At 39.3% G+C, this 17,533-nt stretch overlaps 1 protein-coding gene and 1 non-coding gene across 2 annotated transcripts in view; one reads left to right on the forward strand and one right to left on the reverse strand.

Annotated features, from left to right (window-relative positions):
• Window positions 1-17,533, forward strand: part of RASGRF2 (Ras protein specific guanine nucleotide releasing factor 2) — a 265,084-nt gene that overhangs the window by 40,231 nt on the left and 207,320 nt on the right. The window lies entirely within an intron of this gene.
• On the reverse strand, window positions 4,834-4,940 carry LOC126003227 (U6 spliceosomal RNA). Its single transcript, XR_007493760.1, has one exon. It is a non-coding gene; the product is annotated as a U6 spliceosomal RNA (small nuclear RNA).

A 17,533-nucleotide genomic window follows, 5' to 3' on the forward strand; every position in this document is an offset into this window, starting at 1 on the left:
CCACACAAAATACATTGTATGAGGACCCATGTCTGCAGTAGATATGAAACAATTTTACTCTCCAGGCTGGGAGTATATAAAGGGAAAAGGGACAGTCATATCATGAAAGGAATGCCCACATTTGTTTCTTTGAAAGTACAGGAATTATCAATGTACATTGTTTGATTTTAAAACAAATACACATGGCTTTAGGTGGTTTGTAATCTTAGAATAGAATAGAATTCAGGTAGGATCCAGAGGATAAGAGAAAGGATAATTTCTTATATATCAAAGTAGTTCCCTAGGTGTCATTAGTGATGTAAATTAAGGGATAGCAGGAATCCTGGTTTCCTTCCAAATATCAAATATTCTTAACGTGAGGGAATAGTTTTCTAGCTAGGGGCTAAGACCAACTTCCCATGATCTGGTTATAGAAAGAGATAAAACGTATATGAAAGGGGTACAGAATTATATACTGGCCAAACCTGTTTGTTAGCAGGTATTCAAAGTGACAGGGAAAGTCCCTGAAGCAAAGTCATCCTGCTGTGGTGTTAACACACACACACACACACACACACACACACACACACACACACACACACACACACACACACACACACACACACAGAAGGCTCAGAACATTTTGGGGGTAAGGTGGCCAGTTTGGGCCACAAAGGCAGATCTTGGCTTTGATCAGGAGTCAACCCTGGTATGCTCTGGAGCTATATATGGTGATGAGGATCTAACAGGATCTAACCAGGCAAATACCTTACCAACTCTTTGAGTCCCTGACTTTGTTTGTTTCTGTATACTTGTTTTCTTGTCTCTGCTTTTCTTTTCTTTCAGAGCTGAGAGAAAGAGGTTCTCTTGCTGTCACTGCCCGCTAGAATAGTGCCCAGCATAGTTTCAGGCATGTGGCTGACTCTCAAAAATCATGGATGGGAATCTGGGCTTTCCCATATCTGTTAGTTGAAACAGTGTCTTTGTCTTAAGTATCCTCTTGAATGTTGATGCTATTGATGGCTTCTGAGGAGTGGGAGGAAATTGCTGGTGCATTTTATTTAAAATGAGTTTATCTGGGGCTTGAGAAATGATAGTAGATAAGGTGCTTGCCTTTCATAAGGTCAACCCAGGTTCAATCCTCAGCATCCCATAGGATCCTTCAAACACCACCTGGAGTAATTACTAAGTGCAGACCCAGGAAAAACCATAAGGTGTGACCAGAAATCCAAAAACAAACAAAACAAAAATTTATCTAATCAGTAAATCTATGAAGAGATATCTGTACATGGAATGAGATACACATGGAATTGGATAATTTGCTTATCACTGAAAATGTCTGCATCAAGTCATCCAATTGGTAAAATATTGTATGCATTCAGTGAGAGGTTGTTTTTTGTTAATTTTGGGGTTTTTTTGGGTCATACCCAGCTGGTGTTCAGGGCTATTCCTGATGTTGGGCTCAGAATTTATTCCCGATGGTTCTGGGGATCAAACCAGAGTAAGCCACATTTACGTTAAACTCTTCACTCTCTATACTCTCTTTCCAGCCCCTTGTTTCTTTTGGTTTTGGATCTCACTTTGCAATGCAAGGGATTGAACCTGGGGCTCCTCTATGCAAAGCATGAATATTACAACTTTGCGCTATCTCACCAACCTCAGAAAGTCTATTTTGAAAACAAGTCTGTTTATACTGAGCTGGAGGAACCAAGGTGGCATGTTTATGATTTAATATCCTTTTCAATTTATAGAGAAAGTAATTATCTAATTCATCAAGTTCATTGTCAGGGCTTTTTTCTTCCTTGAAATACATCAAATTATTTGTTTTTCTACATTTATATCCTGGATATTAGAATTAGTGCTATGTTTTACTCAAAATATTTACCAAAATAACTAGAAGGTGATTAAGATGTGGCTTATTTTCTACTGCTCCTGCATTTAACAATGAATAAAAGCGAAGATGGGTATTAAGGAGCAATTGAACAATAACTTGTAGTGGTTGATTCATTCTTTATGTTTTCTATTTCATAGGATACAATTTTTGTCATAGCAAAGATTTGGTTGATGATGTTAAAACTATCACTTTAATCACTACTAGCTGTATTTGCGTCTTTGAAAGACATGAAAAAGAAAAACCATCTTCACTGCACCTTTCTTTAGTGGCAATCTAGATTTTTAGCTTGTGTTTGTACTGTGCAATAGTAAGGTAAGGGACCTAAGAGTTTACTTGGTGTAGATCTATAATATTTTTGTTTATTTGTTTGTTTGTTTTGGGTCATACCCAGAGCCCTCAGAGGCCACTCCTGGCTCCATGCTCAGAAGTCACTCTTGGCAGGCTTGGGAGACCACATGGGATGCTGGGATTCGAACCACCAACCAACTGCCTTATATCCATGCTATCTCTCCGGCCCGAGATCTACAATATTTTAAGGGAATCTTTCCAGGGATCAGTCACTAGATAAAGTGGAATGTTATCAATCAGATTCTGTTTTTCTCAGTGCTAAATTATCAGTTTTCTATTGTTTTTATTATAACAAGTTTGGCAAATGGAAAAACAGACCTAACAGGCCTTTAGGCCCCTTTTGGAAAAATGCTTTGTAAATCTCATAGAACCTGATAGAAGCCAACAGCCCCTTGAACTCCTTTTTCCAGATGATAATGAATTTGGTCGAAGTAATCAGTTTCTTACCACAGAAGCCGGCTATGGGGTTCCAAATGATTGTTTATATCATAAAGTGTCATATTTTGTTGTTATTTGGGTCACATTCAGCTTATTACTGGCTCTGAGTTCTGGGGTCATTGCTGTTGGTGCTCTGGGGCCCATATGAGATGCCGGGAATTCAACCCAGGTTGGCTGCATTGTGTGCAAGGCAAACACTTTATTTGCTGTATTATTACTCTAGCCCCAGTGTTGTGTATGTAAACATTTTATGGGATTATTATGTTACTGACCCTATCCTGATCGGTGATTGTGCCCTACCCTAGGGTGTGACCTGGCATTCTGCCCCCACCCTAGGGTGGTACCTGATTCTGCTTCCACCATTGGGTGGTATCTGATCCCACCATTGAGTGGTACCTGATTCTGGGGGATAAAAACAAGGGTCTGTGGAAGGCGAGGGGCTTTTTGGCTGGAACTGAGGCTGAGACTTTGGACTTCAGTCTTGTCCACCGAATAAAGCTAATATTTCCACAAGCCTGACTGCCTGTGAGCTGTTTACCCGCCGTTTCACCTCAGAACCGTCGACTGGACTGGGTGGCAGACGCATGTTCCGAGCTGGAGGAGAAAGACCTCATCCTCCGTCCCTCCATCAGTCAACCTCTTCAGGGGCTGACTTGCAACACCCCAGTCAGATATTTTTTTTAAATAAAGAACAAATTAGTTGATTTGAATTTTGAAGTTTATTTATCAAACCAGATATCCCTCTCACCTTTTGACTTTTGGACCATACACAGCTGTGCTCAAGACTTACTACTGGCTTTGTACTCAGGGATCATACCTGGAAGGTTTGTAGGATCATATGGGATGCCAGGACTTAAACCTGGGCCATCTGCATGCAAGACAAATATCCTACCCACTGTAATTATTGCTTATCACTTCAGTCCCCAAACAGTTTATTTTTAATATTAAGTTTCGAGGGCCTGGAGAGATAGCACAGTGGCGTTTGCCTTGCAAGCAGCTGATCCAGGACCTAAGGTGGTTGGTTCGAATCCTGGTGTCCCATATGGTCCCCCGTGCCTGCCAGGAGCTATTTCTGAGCAGACAGCCAGGAGTAACCCCTGAGCACCGCCGGGTGTGGCCCCCCCAAAAAAAATTAAGTTTCAAAATATAAATAAACCTCTGCTATAGAGGGCCAGTACTGAGGCCTTAAAGAAAAACATTTTTTCTGAATGATATTTAAGAAAAAAAGCCACTTTGAGGTGGAAATTATGAGCAGAGCTTTGTGACATATTTTGGTGTCTTTATTGTTTGACTAGAGTCATGGAGGCGATTGCCTCACCTTCTGTGGAAGGTGGAGCTGCAGGAGTCCTGCTCAGTTATACACAGTCCTGAGCTACTATTTAAATATTCCAGCTAGATATCCTATGAGATAGTATAGAGATAAGGAATTAATCTTGGATGTGGCTATCTCTGATTCTACCCCCAATATCACATCTAGTCTGGTTCCCCTAGCATCACCAGAAATGACTCCTGAGCACAGGGCAAGGAGTAAGCCCTGAGTATCACAAGGTGTGGCCTAGGCCCCTCCACCTCCAATTTCAATCTGAACATGGATTCTGCCACAGAGCTGCTGGTGAAATTAGAGCTGGAAGTGACCTGCTTGTCCTGCATTTCTGTTAGTGTTGGCAGGCCTGTCTGTCACAGCCTGGAGCATGTAAGGTTCTCCGGAATGATTTGTTGCCTGTATAAGAATAAAGCTCTGGTTTGCTGTGGAGCTCCAAACACAATGAGCAGTTTCCTGTCATTCAACAGGGTAGACAGAATACTGCTCAATTTCCAAGGCTTGGATATGTTTCATTTATAAGTCTGTTCCTTGGTTTGTGATGTGACTGTCTTACTTGCTGTCTGCCTTTTTGTTTTGGGCCATTGACCACAAAGTGGTTTTATTTACCAGTGAGTTCAAGGACTCCATGGGTGAGAACAAGTGGCTCATAACAGGCTATTTGGGCTGTTCTATTTGACCTCTAGACTTTACATTCCTCCAACTGTCTGGTGAGTGAGAACCATCCCATAAGCATGATGTGCTCAAACCATTGGAAACAGATTAATTTCTTACTGCAGTGATTAATCATTTTCCTCAGCAGTTACTCTTACTAAAACATTCCTTGCTCCATGATACACAACATTTTTTGTTGTTTTTGTTGGAACGCTTCACGAATTTGCGTGTCATCCTTGTGCAGGGGCCATGCTGATCTTCTCTGTATCATTCCAATTTTAGTATATGTGCTGCCGAATCAAGCACAATACACAACTTTTTAACCAGCCATTTCATCAGTTGAAGTGACTGGAGAATTTTTCATGTTATCAAGTAGAGACAATAGTCCAGGAGCCTGGCTAACAGAACTAATTACAGTGCAACAAATTCCATCTTAGTGTTATTGCCCTGCTTGAAATCATCCTCTTTATAGATGATGGCTTTCTCTTCAAGGTAACGTTGCTATGTCTGGAGAGAGTCAGGTCTGAAGAGATAGTACAATGCCTTGCATGCAGTTGACACCGGTTTGATCCCTAGCACTGTATTGTTCCCACTCTGAGCACAGAGCCAGCCCCATAGTATTACTTAGTATTTTGTTTGTTTGTTTTAGGGCCACATGTAGTAGTGCTCAGGAGTTACTCCTAACTCTGCACTCAGGAATCATTCCTGAAGGTATATGGGAGACCGTATAGGTTGCCAGGTGCCAGAGGCAAGTGCTTTACTTCTTGTACCTGTTCCTTACTTTGTATTGTAGCCTAGTGAATGATTATATATAATTATATGTAAATAATTATATATATATATTGTCTTGTCACTCCTGATGGTGATTGGAGTTTAATTTTGGCTTAATACCGTTGGTTGTTTCAAGCAGTGCTCAGAGGACCATGTGGTACCTCTGGTCAAAACTGAGCCTCCTTCATGCAAAGCATGAGCTCCTATACAGATAATATTTTATATTTTCTTCAGCTGCATTAATCACTGCAGTGAATCTTAGATTATTTCTATTGTGTCAAAAAAGAAATTTCTCATTGCTTAGTTTTACCACTTAACCTCCCCAAACTCTTCCCCAGTGCTAGGCAACTGCTAATTTCCTTTCTGTCTCTATGAATTAGCTTATTCTGGACTTCTTATATAAAAGTATTATAATGTGTAGTCATCTGTGACTGACTGGTTTAACATTTTCAAGGCTCATCCATTGCCATGTATCAGCACCTCATTTTTTCTATGGAATCAAACTCCATCTTATGAATATATCTCATTTCTTACATATTAATCAATAGATTGCTCTGGGAATTGCTTTTACTTTGTGACTATTTTGAATACTTTTGTTGTGAATACTAAAAAAATAAGATTTTTAAAGCTTGGGTATATACCAGGAATGGAAATTATTATTGTTTACATTGCCTTTTCTTCTCTTCCAGTTTTATTGAGGTCTGATGCTTTACAATATTATTAATTATAATTTCATGTGCATCTTATTCCAACATTATACTGTCTACTTCTTTCCCTCAATGCCCCAAAGAGCACTCCCAACTCTTTTTCTTTTTACTCTTGAGATTAAGTTCAGTTCTGTAAGCCACCTCTTTATTTTTATTGCCTTTGGCCATTTGTTGCTCCCTTGCTATGTTTCCTTATATCCCACATACAAAAGAGATCATTCTCCATCTTGCTTCTGACTGATTTCATGAACCCTCTAGTTTTATCCATGTAGCAGCAAACAGCATGATTTTGTCTTTTCGCACAGCTGACTAGTATTTTATACTATATGTTTTATACTATATCTCTCTATATCTATGCATTTATATCATGAGTATACATTATATATTTTTACTCAACCCTCTGTTCTTTTTGGTTTGTTTGTTTTTGGGCCACACCCATTGATGCTCAGGGGTTACTCCTGGCTATGCACTCAGAAATCGCTCCTAGCTTTGGGAGACCATCTGGGACACCGGGGTCTGTCCTTGCAAGGCAGACACTTTACCTTTTGTGCCACCACTCTGGCCCCTCAACCCTCTGTTCTTGAACAATTGAGTTTTGAATAATGCTGCTATTATGAATAGTGTCGCAGTGAACATAGGTTTTTGCATGGCTTTTTCCTTTCTGTCTGGTGAAAGGGATAATTTCTTTATGCTGTTGGAGGGAGCAAGGAATATTGAGGTGGTAGGAATCCGGGTCAGAGCTCCAGGTCTCCCCACAACTGTCCATGTGTGGAAAAATTTACTGTTTCCTAATCTGAAAGATGAGGTAGTTTTTCTTCTAATAATCTTTAAGATCCATTCCAAGTTAAAATATTTTCCTGAGTGATAAGAAAGGACTTTGAAAACACAAAGGCAACTATTTCCATTCACATCAAAACAACTGACCTCACCTTTTTTTGGGATGTGGGGGTTGGTCCACACTCAACAGTGCTTGGGATTACTCCTGAATCTGCATTTGGAAATATTCCTGGCAGACTCAGGGGGGCTATATGGGATGTCAGAGATTGAACCTGGTTGGCCATGTGCATGACAAACACCCTACCCACTATATTATCAATCAACTCTCTATTAAAGTTTACACTTACTAAAATTCTTATATGCTGGATCATACTCCACTGAAATCTCAATCTGATTTTGTTTCTAATTTCAAAACAATTTGGGCCTTCATATTTATTTAGTTAAATGTTTGCAATATTTTCACTCAAGATAAATCAATGCTCCTTTAAAAAATTGGATAGCTATATAACTAATTATCAAATTTATATTAACCAAAGATATTAAAATATTTTGGTATAAATTCTAATGTTTTAAAGGTTTGTCTTGGGACTATACTATATTCAGTGGTGCCCAGGGTCTGCCTATTCCTGGTTAGTCACTTGGGGGTCACTTCTGGCTATGCAAGGAGACCATTTGCTGTGCCAAGGATGCAAAACATGAATGCCATCAGTTGAGTTGGCTTTTATTTAACACCCCTTACTTTAGGCTGTTTTGTTGTTTATTGAGAAATAATGATGCCCATTTATGATTTCTGTTTTATCCTGTTTTGATGGCCTTTCAGATTTGTCTTGATTTCACTTTTGCATGTTTTTGATTGAGAGACCATTGTAAGTGTAAGACCTTTAGAATTAAATGGCTTAGAAAAGCCACATTAGTTTGAAAGCATAGAGGCATTCTGAGTACTCAGCACCAAGATGTGAATACTCCAGAGGGCAGCGATTATGAGTTCACCTCAAAAGTTTCATACCACAGAACACTTCCTCTTCTTGAGCCTCTATTTCCTCCTTTCTGATTTTGACAGATTTAGCTGTCTTCCAAATTATGTGCTTACTAGTCACAAAATGCTGCGGAGATGAATCAGAGGGCTGAAAAATGCCTGGCATGAATGAGGGTCTAAATCTGATCCCTATTATTACATGACCCACCATGTGTAGCCTGATGTTACTAGTTTTATTGGGGAGACTGCAACTTTTATTAGAAATGTGAAAAAAATATATTGTATGCCTTACAACCATTAGAATCTCTGGTTTAAATGAATGCTGAGATTTCTTCATAAGGTTGTAGAAAGCCAACAGTTAATCTGTAGAAAATATAGTTTTTATGATTTAATTATTCCAGTTTCAAGGACTATTATGGGTCACTATTGCCTATAGAAAAAATTACTTTATTGTCTAATTATACCTGTGACTCTTTAAAGTTTGATAGGTGCATGGAGGCAGTCTTATATCTCATCGGTAGGGAGCTGGTAGCCATTTCTTCTCTAATACTTTCCCCAGTGGGATCCATGTAAGAGAATATTACATCACGGGGAAACAAAGGCTGGTTTATTTATTGGGGCCTCTTCTTCTCATACTCCGTGAGACACCAGGATCTGAACTTGATATTGAAAGAGGAGCTTCCAACTTGTTTTGAACAGGTAAAAAAAAGAACAAGGCAAACCCAAAATTGTTAGCCTCACATACACAAGTCCTGTACTTGTAAGAACTTTGCCTGTAATCTTCACAGTACCTCTGTGAGAGAGGTTTAACAGTGAACACATTTTGGACTACTATCTAATCTGCATATTGTTTAATTGTTTTTAGAATGAATGATTTAGCTCTATGTTTGAATGATAATTTTCCCAAGACTCATGAGTGATATATGTTTATCTCATCTATGACACATACCAACCACTATGACACTTTTTATTTTATTTATGTGTTTTGTTTTGGAACCAAACCTGAATGACTCAGGACTTATCATTTAGGGATCACACCTGGAAAGCTCGAGGAACTATATGGGATGTTAAGGATAGAGCTCAGATTGAAAGTGGGCAAAGCAAACACCTTACTCACTTTACAATCTTTTCAGCCCTGACACTTTTTTTTTAAACCAACCTACTTTTGGCTCTGTACTCAGGAATTATTCCTGATGGTTCTAGGGGGATCATATGGGATACTGGGGATCAAACCTAGCTTGGCTACCTGCAATACAAGCCCTCTACATACTGTCTTATTCCTCTGGTCCTGTTATATAAACTTTTTTAGAGAGATGAGTGATACAGCTAAGTTTTTTCTATAAGTTTTGAACTTATACTGGTTTTCTCCCCGTATACAAAACCACTTTCCCCTTCCTCTAAAAAAAAAAAATCAATAAACTGATTCAAAATTTGGTAAAAATTGTCAGGTTCCAATATGTTAAGAAGACTAATTGAAGCCCTTTTAACTGTTTCACAAGTACAAAAAAGTTTTAAGCAAGCTGAAGCATATTATCTTTAAATAACATTATTCAGGTTTTATAAATATTTTCCCATTTTAAGTAACATGGAAGAAGACTTTGTTTCTAAGGTTCCAGGAAAAGACCAGGAATAATGCTGCTTATGCAGCATGAGCTCAACTACATTGAAATTATTTTAGGAAACAAACTGGGGTGGAAAAAAGGAAAATTCTACTCTATGCTCTGCTGGAAAACATCTCCCTCTTGGTCTGTCGTGTGAGGAATCTAAATTCAATAGAACAATGGCATTTTGTCCTATGAACTCTGGAAGAGAAGCAAGAAAGCAGCTGGAGAGTCCACAGACCCTGTCATGTTTATGACATGTTTCTGTAAGAATTATGAGAGAAAGCATGACTCCTCCTACCATCTCCCATGTCTATAGGTGCTTTTTTTTAAATTTTTTTTTAATTTAAACACCTTGATTACATACATGATTGTGTTTGGGTTTCAGTCATGTAAAGAGCACCCCCTTCACCAGTGCAACATTCCCATCACCAATGTCCCAAGTTTCCCTCCTCTCCCCCCCCCCCCCCGACCCCCGCCTGTACTCTACACAGGCTCTCCATTTTCCTCATACATTCTCATTATTAGGACAGTTCAAAATGTAGTTATTTCTTTAACTAAACTCATCACTATTTGTGGTGAGCTCCCTGAAGTGAGCTGGAACTTCCAGCTCTTTTCTCTTTTGTGTCTGAAAATTATTATTGCAAGAATGTCTTTCATTTTTCTTAAAACCCATAGATGAGTGAGACCATTCTGCGTTTTTCTCTCTCTCTCTGACTTATTTCACTCAGCATAATAGATTCCGTGTACATCCATGTATAGGAAAATTTCATAACTTCATCTCTCCTGACAGCTGCATAATATTCCATTGTGTATATGTACCACAGTTTCTTTAGCCATTCGTCTGTTGAAGAGCATCTTAGTTGTTTCCAGAGTCTTGCTATGGTAAATAGTGCTGCAATGAATATAGGTGTAAGGAAGGGATTTTTGTATTGTATTTTTATGTTCCTAGGGTATATTCCTAGGAGTGGTATAGCTGGATTGTATGGGAGCTTGATTTCCAGTTTTTGGAGGAATCTCCATATCTCTTTCCATAAAGGTTGAACTAGACGGCATTCCCACCAGCAGTGGATAAGAGTTCCTTTCTCTCCACATCCCCGCCAACACTGTTTATTCTTATTCTTTGTGATGTGTGCCATTCTCTGGGGTGTGAGGCGGTATCTCATCGTTGTTTTGATTTGCATCTCCCTGATGATTAGTGATGTGGAGCATTTTTATAGGTGCTTTTTAAGGATATGAGACTCTAATAGTCCTTGATCCCCACAATGTTTTCCAGTGCACACAGCTTAGACTAAATTGACTTTGTAAAAAAAAAAAAAAAAAGGGAATTGCTTTGAGAAGCTCTGACAGTGCTTCTCCTTGACCAGTGAACTAAATGTTAAAAATCAGACTTAGTAAATAAGAGAAAAATAACAAACATACTTTTTAATTTGCCTTTTTGTTGTTTTCATTTTGGGACTATATTCAGTGATGCTCAGGAGTTATTCCTGATTCTGTATTCAGGAATTACTACTAATGAAGGTAGTCAGGGGGATTATATGGGATGCTAGAAATTGAACCCAGGTTGATGTCTGGAAAGCAAGCACCCTACCTGCTGTTCTAATCTCTTTAATCCCTGACAATATCATAAACTAGATGTCTTCTTTCCTAAAGAACAATTTAGTATTTATTTTGCAGTGTTAATCATTTCATTGAACCCTAGGGAAAGAAGGGAGGGGTAGGGTAGATCAGGACAGAAGATGGAGTGAGAAACAATCATGGTTAAGGATATAATTGAACTTCTGGTTTTTTGGGGGGCCACACCTGGCGATGCCCAGGGATTACTCCTGGCTCTGTGCTCAGGAATCACTCCCGGCAGGCTCAGGGGACCAAATGGAATGCTGGGGATTTAACCCATAGGCAAATGCCTTTATTGCTCAGTGCTATCACTCTAGAATTGAACTTTTAACGGTTAAATTTATTGTAGTGTATTCACAGGTTGATTTCCAATTATTCACTATGAAATGGAGTGTTGTATGTTCCACAATCCCCAGAGACAAAGAAGGATTTCTATGCCCCCTATTCTGATAGGACAAGAGACGCAGTTCTGGCAGCAATTCCTATGCAGGAAATAATCCACGTACAGTTGGGAAGGAATAGTAGGTCAGAAACTCACACTGCAAGCTGTTCAACCACAAGCCAGTGGCTCCACCATATGGAACCACCAGCCTATATCCCAACTCCTCCTCCAACCCTGCTGAGTAGCCTTTATTGGGATAAACAAAGCCCATTCCCAAGGGGTGGAAAAAGCCAGATGAGGAGGCAATGGGGTAACATTTTTTTGAACTTTATTTATTTATTGATTTGATTGTTTGTTGGGCCACACCCAGCGGTGCCTAGGGATTACTCCTGGTTCTGCATTCAGAAATCGCCCCTAGCAGGCTGGGGGGCCATAAGGGATGCAGGGAATTGAACCGGATCCCTCCCAGGTCAGCCACATGCAAGGCAAACACCCTACCCCTGTGCTATCTCTCTGGCCCCTGAGAAATTTCTTTTTAACAAAACCAAAGGAACCAATCAAGAGACATCTAATTAGAAGGCAATATGAGGACCAATTCAAAGGCCTCTACCTACAATACACCTAAAACTTTCATATGTCCTAATGTCATGTTACTGTTAGCACTACAGTCCTGCAGTAGTGGGTTCTTCAGAATTGTATAAAAGATTTGCATACAAAACTCAAAAGCTTAAGAATTCAGTTTATTTTACAGTGAAATAGATGGGTACACCCACCAATACCTAGATTTCTCTTTTTATCCATGTAATATGTCATTCATCCTGTCTCTCAATGTTTTCTGGTTCAGTATACAATGACCTAAATTCTGTCCCTCACCATTTGCCTGGCTCCAGTGTATGATGGACTCATTTTGTTCTATATCTTTCACTAGTCAGTGAACATATTCTTAGTCTGAAATCTTATTGCTGGATTCTTTAACACTGTGCCTCGGCAGTTCTCTGTTGTCTGTTTGAGCAGAAGAGCCCTGCCGGATTCTCCCATCTGTCTGGGAATACATGCTGTACCTTCTTCTGCTGTTTGTCTGGGCATAGGTGAATTGGAGGGAGAGAGAGAGACAGAGCTAGAGAGAGACAGAGAGACAGAAACAGAGACAGAGAGATCATATTATCTATTTTAAGTGGATACCTTTACGGTGTGCTAGACTTAGAGTGGTTACCTGAAGAAACTAGTTTATCTGGTGCTCCCTCTTCCACTCGCACAGTATCATTATTTCAATAAAAAATATGTATGGGATTAAAAAGCACAATTTAACAGTCTCTGAATGATGGGATTATGGGTAAATTTTCCCTTCTAATTTCCATCTATATTTTTCTATATATGCTATATAAATTATCTTTATGGGAGAAATAAAATTTTTATGAAGAATTAATAAATAGACAAAGGTGTGGAGCTAGAGAGATAGTATAGAATAAAAGGTACTTCATTGGGTGTGTTAACAAGGAACAGAACTAAATATCCAAACCACAGAGTCAACAATACTGAAATCATGAGACCCAAACGTTAACAATCAAAGTCAAGAAGATGCCTCTCAAATGGCACTGGGGGGGGGGGTTTTGGGGGGGGAGCTGTGGTATGTGAGGGAACCTGAGAGCACTGTGAAAGGAAATTGGCAATGGTGATGAGATTGGTGCAGGAACATTGTATGTTTAAAACTCAACTATGAATAAATTTGTAAATCATGGTGTTTTAATTAAAAAAAAAAAAGATAATTGCCTTGCTTGAGGCTGTTGCTGTAAACCTGCTTTGAATCCTGGACACCCTGAGCAATGATAGGAGCAGTCCTTGAGCACAAAGGCCCCCTGAGTATGCTGGATCTGACTTGGGCAAGATATCTTGTCCAAGTATACATATACTTATATGTGTATACATACACACACAAACACACAATATCATGGGGTTTGGGTTGTAGTTTATCATGGGGGAAAATCAGCATAAGTACTGACTGAATTATTTTCTATGAATTCCTCGGGGGAAAGTACTTCTGTGGCTCAATCTAAATTAAACACATATTGCTATGGAGAACTGGAGAGAGGTTTAATCTTGTGAAGGTTAAGGAGAAAGCAGAAAAAATGTGAAACTTGAGTTTATGCACATGTATGAATTTTGGATTTTTTTCAGACCCTTAAGCTTGGTATTCTTAGCCATCCTAATTGTTGGAGATTTGAAACTGTCATTTTCTTCAAAGAGTCTGACAGCTAGATGCTTTCAGCTATCAGCAAATGAGGTGAAAATGTACTTTTAATATTAAAAGTCTTTTAGGGAAAGAGCCCCAGCAAAATCATCACTTCTAGTTCACTTTTAGCCCTCCCCTTCCCATTAAGTTTCTTCCTAATCTTGTTCCCTTGTGCTGTTTAGTAGCCAGACATGTCCACCAGATGTGTTTTAAAACCTTTTATTTACATAAATGTTCCCCACTAGTCATTGTATATTTTTCTACTTATAAATAAATATATTCCAAATGGTCCTATTTTTCACAGTGGCCTTATTTTCAGCACTTTGGCTGTTTCAAATGTCTACTGGGCACTGAGTATTTTCCCATTTTTTTCACTACACATAGGACTATTTATATCTTTAAAACATATATACTTATTGATTTTTAGTGATGTACAGCCGGACATTATTTAATATTAAAATGCAATATTTAATCACTCACCAATATAGTGTCTGTGGTCTCTATAACTGATTTGAAAATGTAAAATAATCTATGAGTAAAGAAGATAATTACTGGGCCCGGAGAGATAGCACAGCGGTGTTTGCCTGGCAAGCAACCAATCCAGGACCAAAGGTGGTTGGTTCGAATCCCGGTGTCCCATATGCTCCCCTGTGCCTGCCAGGAGCTATTTCTGAGCAGACAGCCAGGAGTAACCCCTGCTGAGCATCGCCGGGTGTGGCCCAAAAACCAAAAAAAAAAAAAAAAAAAAAGATAAATAATTACTACTACTAGCATTTTGGTATGTTTCCTTCAGATTATTTTATTAATTCCTTCTCCCCTTTTTATTAATACTTTTTAATGTACTTACGAGTTCTGCATTTTTCTCTAGCTAGCTTTATTGCGTCTATTAATGTTGATTCATATACAGTTATTCTTTAAAATTGCTTTTTCATGATAGTTTATTATATAGTAGGTTATTAGCTAGTTCTTCAGTGATAGACACTTAGATTGTTGTATTTTCCTTTTTTGCTTTTGTTAGTTGTTGTGGGGGTCATACCCAGCAGTGATCAAGAGCCCTCAGGTCTACTCCTGGTGCATTAAGAGGAACTCATTCCAGAGACTGAACCAAGGACACCACACATGCAAGCCATGTGTTCTACCACTTGAAATCATATCCCCAGTCCTGCTGTCTTTTCTTCTTTGGTTATTAGTATAGTATTGTAGTGGATATCCTTGTATAATTTTATGGATCACATGGGTAGGAGGAAGTCAAGTTTCTTGATGATGGGGTTGCTTTACATTTTCTTCACTTAGTCTGGATTTTCAATGTATTTCTCCATCCAGCAACAAACATACCCATTGGGCTGGAGTGATAATATAGCATAGTGTGTTTGCTTTCTTGCACATGGCCAACCAGATTTAAGCCTCAGCATCAAATATGATTCCTCAAGTCTCTCTAGTTATGAACCCTGAGTAGAGTGCCCCGAGTAAGCCCTGAGAATGATTGATTATGGCTCTTCCCTCCCCACAAAAAAACCCACACGAAGATACCCATTATCAATACATAGATATTGCAACTATTTATTTTTTCTTTTAGATAAAAGGTAAGTTGAATTGCCTTTGTTACTCTAAATCAGGAATTCCCAAGCTTGTTTAGCTGATACCACCATCTTTTAGAAAAAAAAAAAAAAGCCCAGCTATTCATCACCCCTCAAAAACCTACCTTCTTAAGCAATCAGAATTGCACCTCATTGTAGGCAAGTTGCCCTCTTCCTTTATTCTCCAAATGAAGGAATGGTATTGTCTGCTCTGGAAAATTCTGTTCCAAATCTATTCCCCCCCCCCCCCACTTATTGGCTTAAATTTGACCTCTTTAAATGGTGTAAATGAGCAGGTGCTAGAAACTTCATCTTCTCCTCAGAAATTTTAGATCCTCCTAATCCCCCTTGCTTCTGCTGTCATTATGATGCTAAATGTTTCTGTGAACTGTGTTTCATGTTAAACTAGGAGCCACTCACAAACAAGAGAAAAACATCAGATAACCCAGGTCTTATCTCTGATGCTGTCATGTCGACCTGTGCAAGCTGACATTACACTGTGCTCTTCTCCTCTTAAGTTTTATAGAGAGCGGGTCCTAGGGACGTCATCAAACCACAAGCTGTATGGCTTGTGTAAATCTGAGCAGAGCCTTCTCCCTGACCAGTGCTACCCCTCCCCTTTCCTGCTTTTACAAAACTACTTCTTCCATCAGTCTGTTATTAACTGTAAGTCCAGCCTCAGAGGAAAGTGTATTTTGGACACAAGTCAACCATCTTCTCAGATTGCAAACACCTGAACAAACCTGTTTTTTCTGGCAATGACTCTTGCCACTTGCCTCTTGTCTCTTGCCTATTGGGAAGCAGTGAGCCATGGATTTGGTAACAACATTGATGAGAATGCTACTATGTGATAATGCTATAGGTCAATAAAATTCTAATAGTAGTATGTTGAGTGACTGTATATCCTTATTTTACATTCACTAGTTATAAATATTTACCCTGATTACTTTCTCTCTCTTCTTTGATTTATGGACTCATCATTTTCCTATTTTGTTGAAATGATTGTGTGGTAAGTGCCAGAATTCTCTGCTACAAAGTTATTATTTTCTTCTCCTTTGGGCTGAAGAGCCAGTACAAAAGTTAAACTGCCTTTTTTTTTTTTTTTTTTTGGCATGCAACAGAACCTGGTTTGATCTCCAGCACTATATATCAGGGGTGGCGAACACGTGGCTCTCCAGCCGCATGCAGCTCCTGGCCAAAATGAATGTGGCTCTTTGCCTCTTCTCATCATTTTGTATACTGTGGCTCATTGCCAAGTTTGGATTTTGTTCTGCTGTTTCTGAGGAGGGACCTCTGAGGAGAGATCTCCGAGCGCGGAGTCCCGCCCCCAGGCTGCGGCATCCCATCTCCCATCCCTCGGAAACAACTGCACGGGCCTGAGAGGGGGGGGGGACCCATGTGTCATATGTTGGGTCACATCTGGCCTTAGTTCCTAGTGTGGAGGACGCAGCACACCCTCACCATCACTGCAGGATTTTGACCCTCACTCAAAATGGCAAAATGCAATATGTGTTTAATAGATTATTGTTAAAATTATATGTGAGTGTTTGTCTGTTTTGGCAGGTCACTGCGTGGTGTGGCTCTTTGATTCACAGTTTAAAATTTTGGCTTTGTGTCGAACTTGTTCGCCACCCCTGCTATATATGATCCCCCTGAGCACTACCAGGAATGACCTCTGGGTACAGAACCAAAAGCAACACCTGAGCACATGGACCTTGACTCAATAACCAAAAAGAAAAAAAAATTTAAACAATGTGATTACATCTGTTGATATATGTATCAGTAGATTTTTCTTCTTTTGTTTGTATTCACAAACAAAAACTGCACATTATTTGCCCATCCACCTGTTTCTGGACATTTTGGATTTTGCTACCTTTGGAGATGCACCAATTAGATGTTTTCTTCCAAGAAGGAGATATTGTTCCATTGGTGAGGGTGTAGTGAGCAGACAGCTCTTAGCACCATTTTTTAAAATCTGTGTCAGCTGCAGAGAGCTTCCTTATTTATAAACTTCTCAGGTATCCCTCATTCATGGCTAGGTGAGGTGGTACCTTAAAAGTACAGCTGTTTCTGTCTAATGGGAGACAACTATGTGTGCAGCCTTTACTCTTTACTTCCATGCTTCTCACCATAATATCTTTCTCAGATAATGCCTATGGGGTAATTCAGTACACCTAGATACAAGAGAAAGAAAATGTTCCAGTTTGAACTGTGGATGTATCTACTTGTTCAATGTAGCCTTGAAAGTTCTTAGCAAGGGA

This window comes from Suncus etruscus, chromosome 2 (genome assembly GCF_024139225.1).
Source record: "Suncus etruscus isolate mSunEtr1 chromosome 2, mSunEtr1.pri.cur, whole genome shotgun sequence".
NCBI lineage: Eukaryota > Metazoa > Chordata > Mammalia > Eulipotyphla > Soricidae > Suncus > Suncus etruscus.